Raw genomic sequence first — 16,702 nt, forward strand, 5'->3', positions numbered from 1 at the left:
TAGCAATTCATTTCTGTTCATTCAAGCTTCAGGCTCCTCTGTCTGAGAGACTGACACCTCAGGAACTGTTTAATAGGGATATTCCAATTTACATCTCTGCTAGAAACCTAGGGCCTGGCCTGGCCAGGTGTTGGGAATTTCCAGAGAAGTGCTGAGCACCCTCTACTCCCAGGGATCTCACTGGAGATTTTCAATACCTTCTAGAATTAAGCTGTTATTGATCCTCAAAACTGGATCTTAGTGGTGGGCCAAGCCCCTTGTGGACGTAAACTGGTATTGCTCTATTGAAGTCAATGGAGCTATTTTGATTTACTACAGCTAAGTGTGTTAGTAAAGACTCTTGTGATACAGCCAACATCTGCTAACTCATAATTGTTACCAAAACTGTCTTTTCTTGTGGTGTTCTATTACTTCTGTCTGGTCTCAGCCAAAGCCAGGCAGTAAAGAGGCCTACAAACTTTTTTTGACCCTCAGAAATGTTTAGGTTTGCTTTGCTTCAAGTTCTTGTGTCTTTTCTTATTACCAAGCACAGCTGGGTTGCCCATCCCTGCTATTAATGTCTCCGATTGTGTGATATTTATGTTGGTCGTGGTGCACTTATCTACAAGATGACTTTATTTGCCCTAGAGCTCAGATCCCAGCCTAATCCTGGATGATTATGATTTGTTTGTTTTATCTCTTTCTCAAAGATTTATACTCTGAAACTCCTTCAGTGACACTAACAAAGATTTGATAGCTTAGGTGATAAACCAGCTTTGCTTATAAGTTTGTTATAAAACTTCATTACAAATGAAATTAATCATTGTGGGTTTTAATGCAAAGGGAAGATAGTTGCAGCTGTTTGATGGACTGTGCTCAAAGAGCCGGGCAAGCTTTATATCACTCTAGTTTATATGATAATAAAAATTACGGCATAAGACCAAGGTCATATCATAACATGTAAGCAACGGCAAGGATTTTCTGGTAATACATCCCCCTGGGATGCCTACCTCAGCTTTATTACTCATTATTGTAGCCATTGTACCACTTCATATGCACTCCTAAAATATTTCAGACTCAGTTTACGTCTCTGAACAATAGACAGCATGCTGTGGATAGAAGGTTAAATTACTGCATGACAAACTTCTTGTTAACTTGGGTAAAAACTCTTCTCAAAGCCTGTGTGAATTTAGAGATTTCAAAAGCCCCAAGCATCTGCCAGGTGAGTTTTCAACTAACATTATGGTGTGGTTATTGTATATATTATCATTTATTCTTGTATTTGTCTGTTCTATCCGCTCAATTCTTTGAAATTCCTCAGGGTATGTCTATACTAGCCCCCTAGTTCGAACTAGGGAGGCTAATGTAGGCTTTTGAAGTAGCAAATGAAGCCCGGGATTTAAATATCCTGGGCTTTATTTGCATGTTCCCGTCCAGGCACCATTTTTAAATCCCCTTAGTCCGAACTAACTGCCCACGGCTACACGCGGCAGTCAAACGTTAACTTGAACTAAGTCCTTAGTTTGAGTTAACTGTTACACCTCATTCCACGAGTTAACTTAGTTCGAGTTAACGTTTGACTGCCGCGTGTAGCCGCGGGCAGTTAGTTAGGACTAAGGGGATTTAAAAATGGCACCTGGATGGGAAGATGCAAATAAAGCCCAGGATATTTAAATCCAGGGCTTCATTTGCAACTTCGAATGCCTACATTAGCCTCCCTAGTTCAAACTAGGGGGCTAGTGTAGACATACCCCCAGAGACTCTAGAAATAAAGAAAATTCTATAGGGAAAAGAGAACAGTACAGTTTGGCTATGTCTAGACTACGGGTTTGGTATCCTGGAAAAACTGCGCCACATCCAGGGAATGCGTCTGCTCTTCTGCTTTTTTTTGTGGAAGAGCAGATGCACTCTTTTGGAAGCCCTGTCTTCCTCCTCTCAGGAGGAAGAAGGGTTCTTCTGAAAGAGGGGGAGTTTCTGAAATTTGGCCCAGTGTAGACAGTCCAAATTTTGGAAAAACCTCTGCTGAAAAAACTATTGGAAAAAGGTATTCAAATTGTGAAGCGCAATTTGAGTACCTTTTTTCAATAAAGCCCCGTTGTGTAGACATAGCGTTTGTTATCTTCCTAAATCCTCTGTCTATGGGAAAATATATTGTATTGAAAAGCTTTGCTGTCCTCGAACTGGCAATGAATATCTCACTAGTCTTTTTGTACAGAACAAGGGGAAATGTGTTTTAATAAAATATTTCCTGTATTCATAGGCACGTGAAAGGCAATAACACAGGGTTCTCTGGAATTTGTCAAAGACAGACTCTCTCTCGTGTGGATCTCTCAGGTCAAAATGGAGTTGCTAAGCAGTGCTGCCATTACTGTATGTCTTTAAGCACTCAAGCAAAGAATGTCACTGACACCTTCAGAAGCCTTGCCCATCTAGTTAATTCTCTTTTGCAATTCCAGCAAATGAATATTATACAGTCGAGACTTGAACCAGAGTTTCCAGACCTGATAAATGCAAGCCGTTGAACCATAAACTTAAACAGATGTTTGCACGTGTATGTTTTGCTCACAGAAGATAGCTGTGTTTCAAAATGTAGCTTATAAAAACATGGGGGATAAGAGGTTTAAACTAGAGTAGGAACTTAATTACAGCTAGAAAGGGCACTGTGTCCTCTACAAGTCTAAGGACTAGGAGTTCAACATTTTGATGTTGCTAAATCAGGAATCTATTAATGCTGCAATTACTTCATTAACCAAAACAATTGTGCTCCTCCACCTCCAAGTAGTAGTCCAAGGAGATGCAGTATTACAACACTATAAAAGAAGCATGTTGTGTCTTTCTATACATATATTGCATATTGCAGCGCGGATCCTTATTATTAGGGCCAGATCTCAACAAATATAAAAGGGTAAAGTTCCTCAAACTATGCCAGTTTATACAAGTGGAAGACAATGGTTTGCAGTTTAAAAGGAACATGACTGTGTTCAGTTAATCCTGTGAGGTAAAATTTATTTTATTTCACTTCTCGTCAGTACGAACAAAACAGAAATTGAACAGATTTAAGAGCTTCAGTCCCCAAAGGAAGATGAAGTATACGCCAATGTGAGGAGCTTTACAAGAAGCACATAAAGCAGATTAGCAGAGAAACTTGATACTGGCATTGGTGAAAATGCACATCACAGAAGAATCATGGCATCACAGAACTTTAGATCACATGATTAAGCTTCCTGTGTGGTAACAGTTGAGGTTGTGACCATTTTTCTGCAATTACCCAGGAGCAATGTAAATGCATGGCAGCATAGAAAATCTTAGGGCTAAATCTGCAGTAAATGCAAAAGCAAAGGTCCCACAAATTAAGTTGTAATGGAATAATGAAGGCACTATCTGTCTGATGGCAAACCTTCCCTCTATCTATTGTGCCTACCCATTACCTGCTTAAGGATATAATATATTTTTAATGGTACAGGTGCTAAGACAGCCTCTTCCACCTTCCCAGTGAAGAATCAGCTAGAGGACATGAAACCCGTGATATATATATTTCACCTGACTTGGGGTCCCAGTGCCAGATCCTCTGCTGGCAAAAACCATTGAGGTTCTGGGCTCCTGTTGCTCCCTGACCTTGTGTTCACAAAACATCAGTAACAATAGAGTGTGGAGTCCTTGTGAAGACACAGAGCCCCACTCAAATTCAGTGTGAGCACTTATAACTGTAGGGAGCCTAGCCTAGAGAGATCAGTTGTGCCATTTTCCCCTATGGTTGCCCAGGTTTAACATTAATTTTTAATACAGCTAGTTTAGCTAGCATGGCCATACTTTTTAAGTCTTACCCTTCCCTCTTGCCCTCCATATTCCTACTTGGATCCATCTAGTAACGATCATTGTTTTCAGTGTGCAAAAGCTGCAGGGAAGGGAGAGGACCATATATAAAATGTAATCCACTAGAAGATTTACCTGGCATTGTTCGGGTCCTTAACTTTTTTTCTTTTTAAATAAAATTAAACATGCTGCTGTTCCATTTAAATCATTGCTCTGCGGTGGGGCTGGGGATGAGAGGTTCAGAATGCAGGCTTCTCTGGGGAGGGAGTACTGCCCCAACCATCTCTTACTATAGCAGTTTGGGCCTGGTGAGAAGTGCTTCTCCATGGCCGTGGCAGCTCCAGTGGGTACAGCTCAGGGAGGGGTGCATGTCTTCTGGCTGGGGCAGATCCAGGTTCATCTGCCCCCATGTGTCCTCGCCAGAGTGAGGAATGCAGCAAACTGTGCACTTTCCCCTTGCTCCCTGATGACGGGGAACAGCCAGCAATGTTCTCGTATGGATCAGGGTAAGAGGGTAGCTTCAGCCCCACCACCCTCCCTAAAGAATACCTGGGGGAGGCTAAGGGGTGGCATAGTTCCAGTGGGGGATGGGCACACCCCTAGCTAGCTTCTTTTACCTGCCTGGTGATTCTATCTCTTTTTCTGTATGGTTTTCTGAGACGCAATCTCATTCCAGGCACATCCCATTTTCCTGGCACAACCAAATCCTTACCTTGCTTTAAGTTATGATAAGAGGAAGCTATATACCAAATTTGGTGGTCCTAGCTCTTACCATTTAGAAGGAGTTCTTGAACAAATAGACATCCAGACAAACTCTCAAATATACAGGAGACTCCCATCCTATACCTAAGAATTCTTATAGTAACTTCTGTTTGCCATCCAAAGATTTAACATACCAAAGTGCTTATTACAAGATATGAGGATCAAACCCTACTGATGCCTTGCCCGCTTATTTTCAGACTTTAATAACAACAATGAAACTTGATTGAACAGCTTGACATTTACAAATAGGTACTTGTTAAAAACAGTTCCTCCCAACTTAATTAACACTAAAACCCTTTAGGTGTTCCACCAACTACATTTTAAAACAGCTGTCCTTTCCCCTGAAATTGAAGTAAACTAGAAGTAAGCTTCTATAAAACCAATGGACTATGACTTCTTCCAAGCACTACTATAATGAAATGTTACTGCTGTAATATCCAGCTAAATAAAGACTGGTGAGCTGGATAGGCCAGCTGCAGTAGCAGATGCAGACAGGATCATGGGCTTTAAACAATGCTATCGCTGAATAAACACAGACTAGGAGATAACATTTCTACACCTCCCCAGTTTCCATGAAATTAGGTTTTGTTATTCTAAATCCAAAGCTGATAATCTTCTCAGTATAAAATGAATAGCAGTAATTGTTCCATAACTGGTATCATAAACCGCCATTACTCAGGAACATTTGGGATTTTGTGGCACACGGCACTGAAAGTTACATATTTAAGGAGACTGTACATTTTGGTTAGTGATAGAAGGTCACTGCTTATATTTGCAAGACACTACGGGTTTCTGCCCATATGCTGTGCTTTATGTAATTGTTAACACATGATATGAATGCAGTGAGCCAAATCTGGAATCCTTACTCATGGAAAAACTCCCATTCATGCCTACTTAAAATGGATTAAAGAATTCAGGATCTGGCCTATTTATAGTACAAACACAATTAAGTTTAGTAGAACTGGTCAGACAAGAGAATTTCTATTCTACGGGATATTATAAGATTGGAGGAAATTTACTTTTGTTCCAAGTTAGGAGAAAATTTGAAATCTCAGAATTTTTCATGGAATATTTCATTTTTGAATATAAATGTTTCATTTTTGATAAGTTTGAAAAATTTCACTTTGACTTTTATATACTATATAAAATAGACTTTAATCTCTTTAATCTGGCAACCATGGGAAACAGGGTTTGCCAGACTAAAGATTTTGCCAGACCAGAGAAGACATGGTGGGGGGGATGGCAGCGGGACATTTACCTGATGCTTCTTATCCCCCACCACTCACAGGCACGAGTGGGACATTTCTCCTGCTGCTATGGGGAAAAGCCTTCAGCAGAATGTTGCTATGTCCACACCTCCGGTATCCCGGAAAAGCTCTGCCACGTCCAAGGATCGCTTCTTCTTTTTCAGAACAGTTTCTGAAAATGCGGACGCATTCTTTTGGCATCCCTGTAAACCTCATTCTACAAGGAATAAGAGATGTTCTGGAAGAGGAAGTTCTTCCAAAATTTGGCCCCGTATAGATGGGCCTAATTTTGGAAAAACCTCTTCCGAAAAAAAAGCAGAAAAAGATACACAAATTGTGGTTCGCAATTTGTGTATCTTTTTCCAATATAACTTCGCAGTCTAGACATAGCCCATGTTGCTACGCTGCTGTTCCCCAAGTTGAGGGTGCCCCATTGACTGTGGTACTTCTCACTGCAAGGAGTAAGGGAAATTGATGGGAGGAACTCTCCCATCAACTTCCCACTGTGCGGCCTCCCCAAAAAATCGATGTAAGATACGTCAACTTCAATTACACAATTGTCGTATCTGGAATTGCGTCTCTTATTTTGATTTTCTCTGCCAGTGTAGGCCTGGCCTAAGTGTCAACACAATTTGGGCCCAGTCTTACTTTCTACACATAGTTTCTGTTCCCACTGATGTTAAAAGATGCTTGGCCTTTGGGGTCAGACCCATTTTATGAATTTCTCATGTTTGTTGTCCTTATGATATACTTTGATTATGCTCTTGCAAATTGCACCAGTTCTATAAGACCCAACATGGTTTAGCATCCATCCATATCTATCCAGCTGTAAGATCTAATTATAATAAATATGGGCCAGATTCTGATACCCTGGCTCATGCTATATTATAGCATCTTACACTTCGGGCTGTCTCATTGAAATCAGCAGGACTGCCCATAAAGTAAGGTACTCAAACAAGTGGGGGGTGGAGGCTAGCACATTCTGTGTGCCCTATGTGTTTTATGGATGCTATTTGGCAAGCATATGAGCATATTACATACACGTATTATAGTAGCTAAATCACCACAAATCCCCTATGTCAACTCATTTCTATTGCATTGAGGGAGACTGTGCTCTAACCTCAGGTAAATACTGAAGATGACTGTGACGGAGTTTTCTGGGTGCGAGCACCTCGCCCCTTCTCCCCCAGCTGACCCCGGCCCTAGTCTCGGGAGGGGGCGGGGCCCAGCATACCCACCGTCTGAATTGGACTCTTTGGTTGCCCCACCCGGGGTCTTGGTAGTAGTGTCTAGTTGCAGGGGCGATCACCCCCCAGCTCCCAAGGGACTGGGGGGGCTCGGTGACCCCTTCGTCGGCCTTTCCTACTCCTCGACTTGGCAGAGTAGGAGAGGGTTGTGGCGGGGAAGGGGAAGGGGGAGTGGGGGACCCGGGCCCTCCCTCACCTCCGGGTTCCAGCCCAAGGCCCTAAGTGGAGGTCAGCAACCGGTTGTCGCCCTCCACGGCGGACGGGGCTGCGGCCCTCAACTCGTCCGCCCACGGGCGCCAAAAGGGTCCCGCCTCGGGCTTCTTCCACTCCCCGCTGACTTGTCCCGCTGGCGGAACAAGTTCAGGGTCACTCACCACGCCGGAGTCATCGGGCCCGTCCCAGGGCGAGCCGCCAGCTACCGAGTCCGTCTCTCTGGGTTGCCCCGAGGGCTGGGGTTTTGGTGCTCCTGGATGCCAGGGCGCCCGCCGTTGCGCTCTCCCCCCTCTTGCTGGGACGCTCCCGGCTGTTATAGTCGCCGGGAGATGATGTCGGGGCGGTAAGCTCCGCCCCCCTTGCGCCCCCCCCCCCCCGCGTGGCGGTCCCGTCGCGCTCCCGGGTGCTCTGCTGGAGCGTCATTCGGGGCGGCGGCTTCCTGGCCGCTCGTGCTGCGCCCCGCCTCCCGCTCCCCGCTCTTGTCGGCGCTGCGGGGCGTCCAGCCCTCAGCGCCGCTGCCTCTGTGCGCTCGGCAGCCGCCGCGGCCGCTTTTCCCGCCGCGGGGGGGGGGGGTTCCCTCCCGGGTTCAAGTGCGGATCCCGCCGGGTCCGTCACACACCTCCCCCCTTTAGAGAGGCGGGTTCCCGGGTTTGGTTGTTCCCCTATCCAGGAAAAGAAGTCCGCGTTTTGGTGAGTAATCTCTGGCCGGTGTACCACGTTAAAGCAGTACATCTGTAGAGCCAAGTACCATCGCATTATACGCGCATTTATTTCTTTCATTGAATTTAACCAAACTAAGGGTGCGTGATCAGTCACCAACTTAAATTTATTCCCCCATAAGTAATACCGTAGTGTGTCGACTGCCCATTTCACCGCAAGTGCTTCTTTTTCGATCGTGGCGTAGGCCCGTTCGGCTGGTAACAGTTTTCGGCTTAGGTACAGGACCGGCTGATGCCCGCCCTGCTCCTCTTGAGCTAGCACCGCTCCGAGTCCCACCTCCGAGGCATCTGTATAGAGGATGAAAGGTTTATCAAAGTCTGGCTGCCTCAGTACCGGGGCTGAGGCCAAGCTTTCCTTTAACGTTTGGAAAGCGCGTTCGGCCTGTGGGAACACTGGTTGGTTCCGCATTCTTTATCAGTTCGGTCAAGGGGGCAGCTAGGGAGGCGAACTGCGGTACGAATCTCCTATAGTAACCCGCCAGCCCCAGGAACTGGCGGACCTGTTTTTTTGTTGTTGGGGTCAGGTAATCTTTCAGGGCTTGTATTTTGCTGTAGATTAGCTTCAGCTTGCCCCGCCCCACCATGTAGCCTAGGTAGGAGACTTCCCATTGTGCAAAGTGACATTTTTTTGGGTTGGCCGTGAGGCCCGCCTTACCCAGTGTTGTCAGTACTGCTTCAATGTGGCTTAGATGATCCCTCCACGTCCGGCTGTAGATGACAATGTCATCTATGTAGGCGGCAGCATACGCCTGGTGGGGCGCCAGGACTCGGTCCATTGTCCGCTGGAAGGTCGCGGCCGCCTCATGGAGTCCAAAAGGCATGGTCCGAAATTGGAACAGCCCAAAGGGTGTTGAGAAGGCTGTCTTCTCCCGGGCCGGGGGGTCGAGAGGGATTTGCCAGTACCCTTTAGACAGATCCAATGTTGTTATGTATACGGCCTGTCCCAGTCGCTCCAGTAGCTGGGTGATATACTGGACCGTTCCGCATCCGGTGGTCGGCGTCCATTCCCAGCCTTCCCTCAGGAGGTCCAGGATCCCTCGGGGTCGCCGTCCATACAGCAGCTCGAACGGTGAGAATCCTGTGGAGGACTGGGGGACTTCCCGTACTGCAAATAGGAGGTTGGGGAGCATTAGGTCCCACCCCCGGGGGTCTTCCTTTACAAACCGGTGCAGCATGCCCTTAAGTGTTTGGTTAAATCGTTCCACCAGGCCGTCGGTTTGGGTAAACCGACGTCTGTAGCTGTTTGATCTTCAGCATCCTACAGAGCTCTTTAATGACCCGCAATGTTACATTCGGGCCTTGGTCCGTGAGGATGGCCTGAGGAAGCCCGACTCGCGAGAAGATCCGCAAAAGCTCCTGGGCCAGGGTAGGGGCCTTGGTGTTTCGGAGGGGTACTGCCTCCGGGTAGCGGGTGGAATAGTCTATCACCACCATAATGAAGCGGTGTCCCCTCCCCGATGGTTCTAAAGGTCCGACCAGGTCCATGGCTACCCGTTCGAACGGGACGGCCACCACCGGGAGGGGTACCAAGGGGGCCCTCGGCACCCTGGCCGCGTCGGTTTTCTGGCATTCGGGGCAGGATGCGCAAAAGTCCTGCACGGCCCGAAAGATCCCTGGCCAGTAGAACTGTTGCAGCACCCGGTCCAGGGTCTTCTCGCGCCCCAGGTGTCCCGCCCAGGGGTTAGCGTGTCCCAGCTCTAATACTTCCCGGCGAAATAGGGTGGGGACCACCAGCTGCCTCCGCTTCTCCCCCCCCCCTTTCCGTCGTGACCCAGTAAAGTCGATCTTCACATATCTGGAATTGCGGGCCTTGGGCGGGTCGGCCTGGGCCTTGCTCCGTCCCTCTGGTCGCGGTCGTTTGGTCCCAGGCATTTTGCAGGGAGGGATCCATCCTCTGTTCCATTAGGAAGTCTGGCTCCATCCCTACCTCCAGACAGATTGCTCCTCCGCGGGGCTTCCTGTCCTGCCCCTGGCTTTGGGACTCCACTGCTCGCCCCTGGGGTGTTAGGGGGTCCGGCTCTGCAGCAGGGCCCCGAATCCGGGCCAGTCTCGTCCTATAAGGAGGGGGTAGGGCAGGTCCCTGGCTTTCCCCACTTCCCATAGTAAGTCCTGGCCACCGCCGGTCAGGTGTATTTGGGCGGTGGGGTAGGCGCGGACGTCCCCATGGACGCAACGCATCCAGACGGGTTCTCCTTCCGGTTGACTCTGGGGGACGAGGTCAGCCCTGATGAGGGTCACGGATGACCCGGAGTCGGCCAGGGCCTTAACTGGCTGCCCTTCCACCAACATCTCCCGGATGACGCGGTCCCCGGTACCTGTCGTCTTCGCCGCGGTCCCGGCTGGTTCCCTCTGGTTCAGTGTGCAGTCCATCATGGGGCAGTCCCGTTTAAAATGGCCCTCCTGCCCGCACTGGAAGCAGGGCCCCCGGGGTCCTGGTCATGCTTCCCTCTGGGTCCGCTCCGCCGGCTCTCCCTCTTCAGTTCTCTCCGGCCGCTGGGGCGGCCAGACCGGGGCTAAATGAGGGACATTCTCCCTTCCTCGACGTGCCCCGGGGGGTTGTTCCCGCCCTCCGGGTTTCCCCAATGGCCGGGACCCTCCAGTCTTTTGGCCTGGTAGTACCTCTTGCCGGCCCCCGCCCTCTTCTTGCTCGGCCAGCAGGTGTGCCTCCATCAGGGCCACCGCCTCTTGGAGGGTTGAGGGTTGGTTCCTTCGGACCCATCGCTGCCCGTCCCGGGGCATTATGTGTAGGAACTGTTCCAGGACTATCATTTCCGTGACTTGAACCCCGGTCTTTTGTTCCGGTTCTAGCCATCGATTTGCCCACTCCCGCAACTGCTGGGCCACCGCTCGTGGTTTGTCCCCGGTCTTGTACCCTTCTTGCCAGAACTTCTGTCGACAGGTCTCTGGGGAGTGTCCTATTTGGTCCAATATGGCTTCGCGCACTTTGACATAGTTCAGGGCGTCCGGAATTGCTAGGCTCCGATAAGCCAGTTGGGCGGGTCCGCTCAAATAGGGGGCCAACAAGGTGGCCCACTGCTCCGGTGGCCAGCGGGCTGCCGACGCCACCCTCTCGAAGGTGGTCAGGAATGCTTCGGGGTCGTCTTGGGGGCCCAACTTGCTAAGACATAGGGGGAGATTGGGTCCTTCCCCGGCTCCTCCTGGTCCTCCCGTGGTGGTTCCCCATCTCTTCTCTGCTGTCTGCCGCCACTGGTTCTGTTGGGTGGCCATTTCCTGAATCAGTAGTCTTTGATGTTCCTGGAATTGACTCGTCAGTTGTTGGACCAGCTGGGCCTGGCGCTCTTGCTGGACCTGATTCTGTTGACGTTGGTTCCCCTCGAACCATTCTAGAAATTGCCGGGGTTCCATTGTTCCTTCCGGCTCCGCACCGTACTCTGGGGAAATCGTCCGGTTTTCCTGGTCTTGCTCGTCTGTGGGAAACAATGTTTATACCCACATTCTCCACCAGTGTGATGGAGTTTTCTGGGTGCGAGCACCTTGCCCCTTCTCCCCCAGCCGACCCCGGCCCTAGTCTGGGGAAGGGGCGGGGCCCAGCGTACCCACCGTCTGAATTGGACTCTTTGGTCGCCCCACCCGGGGTCTTGGTAGTAGTGTCTAGTTGCAGGGGCGATCACCCCCCAGCTCCCAAGGAACTGGGGGGCTCGGCAACCCCTTCGTCGGCCTTTCCTGCTCCACGACTTGGCGGAGTAGGAGAGGGTTGTGGCGGGGAAGGGGGAGTGGGGGACCCGGGCCCTCCCTCACCTCCGGGTCCCAGCCCGAGGCCCTAAGTGGAGGTCAGCGACCGGTTGTCGCCCTCCATGGCGGACGGGGCTGCGGCCCTCAACTCATCCGCCCACGGGCGCCAAAAGGGTCCCGCCTCGGGCTTCTTCCACTCCCCGCTGACTTGTCCCGCTGGCGGAACAAGTTCAGGGTCACTCACCACGCCGGAGTTGTCGGGCCCGTCCCAGGGTGAGCCGCCAGCTGCCGAGTCCATCTCTCCGGGTTGCCCCGAGGGCTGGGGTTTTGGTGCTCCTGGATGCCAGGGCGCCCGCCGTTGCGCTCTCCCCCCTCTTGCTGGGACGCTCCCAGCTGTTATAGTCGCCTGGGGATGACGTCGGGGCGGTAAGCTCCGCCCCCCCTGCGCTCCCCCCGCGTGGCAGTCCCGTCGCGCTCCCAGGTGCTCTGCTGGAGCGTCATTCGGGGCGGCCGGGGGGCGGCTTCCTGGCCGCTTGTGCTCCGCCCCGCCTCCCGCTCCCCGCTCTTGTCGGTGCTGCGGGGCATCCAGCCCTCAGCGCCGCCGCCTCTGTGCGCTCGGCAGCCGCCGCGGCCGCTTTTCCCGCCACGGGGGGGGGGGGGGTTGCCTCCCGGGTTCAAGTGTGGATCCCACCGGGTCCGTCACAATGACACTTGAGGCACTGACAAGGACAAGACATTAGAAAATTAATGAAATTTACACTAATGTTGCCTTTAAAAGGTAAAATTTGCTTATTATATTTAAAAGTGCTATGTAAACATGCCATGTCAATGAAACTATTCTGCAGGAATTCACAGCTAGTGTCTCAAGAGCGATACAGATTCCATCTGTACTATCTCTCAGGGACCCATTGCTGCATTTATAAAATCATAGAAACACAGAGTTGGAAGAAACCTCAGAAAGTCATCAAGTTCAATCCCCTGCTAAATGCAGGATTAGTCCCAACTAAATCATCCCAGTCAGGGCTTTAAGCTGGGACTTAAAAACCTCCAGGGATGGAGATTCCACCACCTCCCTAGGTAACCCATTAAGTGCTTCACTCCTAGTTTTTCCTAGTATCAGTGTTAAAAACTGTATTGACTTCATGGAGAGTAAGACTGGGCCTAAGCACAAAGGAAAGGCTCTCAGGCTCTCTGTCTCATATCCCTTCTGTTTGCTCAAACCAAGAGGTCTCTATCTCTTTTGTAAAATCCTAATCTGTTGCTGAGGAGAATGGTTAAAATGCTATAAACAAAGAATTAGTGGCTTTTAATTTAAATAAACAGGAGGAAGCAATGGGGCAGGAGAGATAGATCCTCTCTTTTCACATGGATATCCTCTAGCAATCAATTTTGGGAGAGACACCAGGAAAGGATACCTGAAGAGTAAATAGACTTGCTTACCCTTTGGACCAAACATGATAGCTTAGCTTTTAAGAACAAACCCAGGGGAACATTTGATTCCTTTCTTGGCATCCTATTACATTGTTGCAAGCAGGGCGTTAGTGTTTACAATTGCTTATAACACATCACCAAACAATTAAAACTACTTAAATTAGCATGATGGATTTGTAATGAATTTATTTAGAGAAGTGATTCATGCATAGATCCTTCCCAGATATCAGTTACCAGTATCAGAGGCAACATAAGTCACTCAGAAAAAGCAGGGCTGTTGCTGTCTTGGAGAGAAATCTTATGGCTGAAGAAAATATTGTGAGATAAGGGGCATTTTTATATATCTGTGTGCCCCAGATATTTCCTGAATTCCAGTTACTCAGCAGTATTTCTGCGTGCACAAAAATATTCTCCCCTATAAGCCCAGTATTACTTGTTTGATCATGCAGCAAAATCATAATCCTGAAGGGTGGTGTGACATCACACTTTGTTGCCATGGAAATGAATATGACATCACAAACTCAACATTGCATCTTCATTGCAGGATGAATAATAAACGGAATCCTTTTTAACCACTGCTTTCCCAGGTGTGTTGAGACCAAGGATACATGAGCATAACCAACAGGCATTGCAATCTCACAGGTTAGAATTTTTTTAGGGCATTTTACAGTTAAATCTCAAGAGTTCCTGGCACTGCCACTGACTTCGTGTCACCCTTTGAATCCAACTCCCTTAAGTTCCAGTCCAATAGCTTAGAAACGGAATTATCCTTCCTCTCGAATAAACCAGCTAAACTGGGTGAAACGAATATTAATAACAAAGTAAGGTCCTGCCCCACTGTTCTAAAGGTTGCAGATTCTGGCCCTTGAGCTCACTGAAGAGTAGATAATAATTCTTTCCTCCATCACACTAGAATATCAATAGTCTCTTTGTCACCATTTCTATCAGTCAAGCACACTAAGGTCAATGCAACTTTCAGCCAATAACGTGTGTTTTACTGGAAAGGCCAAAGACTTACTTATATATATACACACGCACGCACAGCACAGAAAGACTGTTGGAATGCAAGCTTCAGTCAGCATACAAATGGACTTCTGTAGTGATTTGGGGAACCCTGTATAGTGCTGCTACCCTGAGAGAGTACAGTAAATCACAGGTTATCAGTTTCTTTCTGAATTACATCAAGGAGCCATGCAGCGTTGCCAATCTAAGAGTTTGCTGTAGACTGCTATTCTCTCCCTCTGATGCTGACAAGGCCTGCCAATACTGTTGTTTTCTTCTAGAGGATAACAACATTTCTGCTCATTCTTAAATTGTCATAATTATTTTTAGTAATTTATCAGGCTTGCAATTTTCTCTGCTTTATCTTTATTCACAGAGAGCATATTTGTTCCTTTCAAGGACATTCCCTTTGCTGTCAGGCAATAATAGGATCAAATCAGAGAACGCGCAGAACCTTTTTCTTCTTTGCAATTAGCAAGCAGACCGAAAATGGAAATAAAGCATCTTATTTATGGCTTTCTTTCCTCCATTACAAAATCCTTCAGACACACCAGACAAAGCACTTTTAGCACGTCGCATAATTATCATTGTGTGTCATGAAATGATGGAAATGTATCGAAGAGCTGCAGTATCAAGCAGCTTTACCTCATGGTTCAAACGGGGAGTAGCTAGAAACAAAGAAAGCCAATGTAGGGCTTAGGTTCTGCATTCACCATCTCCTCACAGGTCCAGCTTTCAAGAAGAGCACAGCTTTAGATTTTCAAAAAAGCCCAACACCCTGTAGTTTCAAGTGAGACCTTCCTGGTCATATTGCCAAGAGTTTGACATCCAATGTGCTGTGATTGTCTGAAAAACTAGTTGCCTATTTGGGTGCCTTAAATGAGATCAGAGCTCTTTAGAAAAACCTGGCTTCAGTGTCTTAGGGTATGTCTACACTACCCCCCTAGTTCGAACTAGGGGGGTAATGTAGTCATTCGGAGTTGCAAATGAAGCCCGGGATTTGAATTTCCCGGGCTTCATTTGCATGATGCCAGCCGGCGCCATTTTTAAATGCCGGCTAGTTCGGACCCCGTGCCACGCGACTACACGCGGCATGGACTAGCTAGTTCGGATTAGGCTTCCTATTCCGAACTAGCTGTACGAGGTGGAACGAGGTGTTTTCTCTGTGTGGATATTAATTTTAGTTTAACTTTAAGGATAGTTCCATTTATTTGTAGTAAAAGAAGAAATGATGTTCAAAAACACAGCAAGGGTGAGTAACAAAGATCAGAGGTGAATTCCTGATCCTACTTAATGGAAAATCCATAAGGGAAGAATTTCACCTCAGAGGTGCAATTTCTGAAACTCTAACTTACATTGAGTAGCATCTAATTCCACAAGAGATCTTCCTGGTTTTTACTGACCCTGCTTATGGCATAAGACTGGTTCATGTGTCTATTTCACCATGTCACTTATATGGTTCCCATCATAGAACTGTCTTCACATACTTCAATGCATTTATTCTCACAACACCCCTTAGAAGTAGGGCTGTGCTGGTATCCCCATTTTACAGATGGGGAATCGAGACCCAGAGAGACTTAGTTCCCTGCTTTGTTGCAGATTTCCTCCATGACCTAAGTCCCACACTAGCACTCTAGTCCTTTATCTTCCCAGGAGCCTTAAAATCTTCAGCCTAATGCTATCTCGGCTGAGCTACATCAGTTAACAAGGGTAGAACCTCAAAATCTAATGAAAAGTGAATTTATTTCCATCTGGCTCTACTGAGGCAATAATTTGTCACCCCTCTCCTGTTCATAGAACAAGGTGTACTCCTTTGCAGCAAGCTTTCTCAACCATCTGCCCACCAACTTAGAGAAAAGCTCAGCTCTCTCAAATTAAGCAAAGCCTGGGTGTTTTTTTCTTTCCTGTGTCCCTCCCTAGTGGGATGGTTGCCATTCTGAGTAATGATCCTCCTCTTTAATTTCTCCCCCACTTCTGCAACAACAAAAGAAGAACCCTGTCCACAAATCAGTCAGCAAAACAAACAACTTTTTGTCTGTTAGGCATGATTAACTGCGTTTTATGTTTGCTCCTTTTTAGAAAAAAAAGATGTGGTTAAGCACTCGAAGCTAGTTCATCATTTATTTTGATTTGAGAAGTCGTGTAGAGAGAAGGTTACTGAAGATAAAACCAACCACCTCTGCAAAAGGCTCCATGCTTCTCTAAGTGTAATTCAACTGAGTGGGACAACAAATCAGTCAATAGTCAATCAGTCAAATGGCGATATTGATCTCTGACACATTCCTCCACGGCAGTAATATCCAAATGAAATGATGAAACAAAACAGTTCCCTTTCAAAATAAAAAAAAAAATCCACTGCCACAGACTAATTACAGTAAAAGCAGACGTTTGTGGTTCTTCTTGTAACTCAGCTGTGTGACATAGAGCCAATTGAAAACGGTGGGTTGAGTGTAGAGAAGAGCCATTGTGCAAGTGAGTTACCTATGTTTATTTTTAAATGCTCAGTTCTCCAGAGAGATGAATCAAAGTAAAAAGGAAACTCAAAATAAGCCAGCAAGGAATTCTGTAGTGGGCAATGTTCCTTCAGCACAGTGGT

At 47.8% G+C, this 16,702-nt stretch overlaps 1 long non-coding RNA gene across 1 annotated transcript; it reads left to right on the forward strand.

Moving 5' to 3' along the window:
• Positions 1–13,279: 13,279 nt before the first annotated feature.
• Positions 13,280–16,486, forward strand: LOC142828951 (uncharacterized). Its single transcript, XR_012903127.2, has 2 exons — positions 13,280–13,746; positions 16,186–16,486. It is a non-coding gene; the product is annotated as an uncharacterized LOC142828951 (long non-coding RNA).
• The last annotated feature ends 216 nt before the right edge of the window (positions 16,487–16,702 follow it).

Source organism: Pelodiscus sinensis, chromosome 5 (genome assembly GCF_052426305.1).
Source record: "Pelodiscus sinensis isolate ZL-2025 chromosome 5, ASM5242630v1, whole genome shotgun sequence".
Taxonomy (NCBI): domain Eukaryota; kingdom Metazoa; phylum Chordata; order Testudines; family Trionychidae; genus Pelodiscus; species Pelodiscus sinensis.